This window comes from Crocuta crocuta, unplaced genomic scaffold (genome assembly GCF_008692635.1).
Source record: "Crocuta crocuta isolate KB4526 unplaced genomic scaffold, BGI_CrCroc_1.0 scaffold408, whole genome shotgun sequence".
Lineage (NCBI taxonomy): Eukaryota > Metazoa > Chordata > Mammalia > Carnivora > Hyaenidae > Crocuta > Crocuta crocuta.
This window is the reverse complement of record NW_027527444.1, coordinates 3,691,161-3,691,803: the sequence shown is the minus strand read 5'-3', so window position 1 is coordinate 3,691,803 and position 643 is coordinate 3,691,161. Positions and strand designations below refer to the sequence as shown.

General features: G+C 64.9%; 1 protein-coding gene across 1 annotated transcript in view; it reads left to right on the top strand.

Annotated features, from left to right (window-relative positions):
- The window catches only part of SHH (sonic hedgehog signaling molecule), an 8,303-nt gene that overhangs the window by 5,827 nt on the left and 1,833 nt on the right, over positions 1 to 643 (top strand). The window lies entirely within an intron of this gene.

Below are 643 nucleotides of genomic sequence, written 5' to 3'. Positions count from 1 at the left end.
CTGAGCAAATGGGGAGAGGCGGCCGGGAGAGGGCAGGGGGGAAATGGAAGCGGCCTCTCTTCCAGGAGCGTCTCCCATTTATTGCAGAGAACCGCAGTGACAATGCCGGGCCCTTTATTGGATTTTAATTAGAAAATCCACACAAGCCCCGAGTTTTCACACCTCGGCCAATTCCCTGGAATGTTTGTTCAGTGGCTACAACTGCTACAGCTCTTTTGCACCCCCTGGTCCCCTCCCCCGCACACACACCCCCCTGCAGGCAGGCGGCCGGCGCCAAANGCACTGCGGGTGCAGAGCGCAGGAGGGGCCCCGCACCCCGCGCCGGGGGCGGGGGGAGAAGGAGGTGCGCCCCGGCGCCCGAGGGCGCTCAAGGAGGCTTCCTGAGGAATCTAAGTGGAGAGCAAATACCCTGCGCATTCAGGGCGAGGTCGGGTGTGTGCTGAGCCGGGGGGATGGGGAGAGGGAGGCGGAAGGGAAGGAGTGTAACCGGNAATGCAAAGGACCCCAGGCCCTCCCCGCCCTCCTCCGCGGCCCCCTGCGCGCCGCCCTGGCTCCGAGCATTGTCCTCGGGACACTGAGTCTCAGAGACGGACGGAGGGCTCGGGAAAGCGGGTAGTCAAGGGGCCTTGAGAACCCGGCCGCT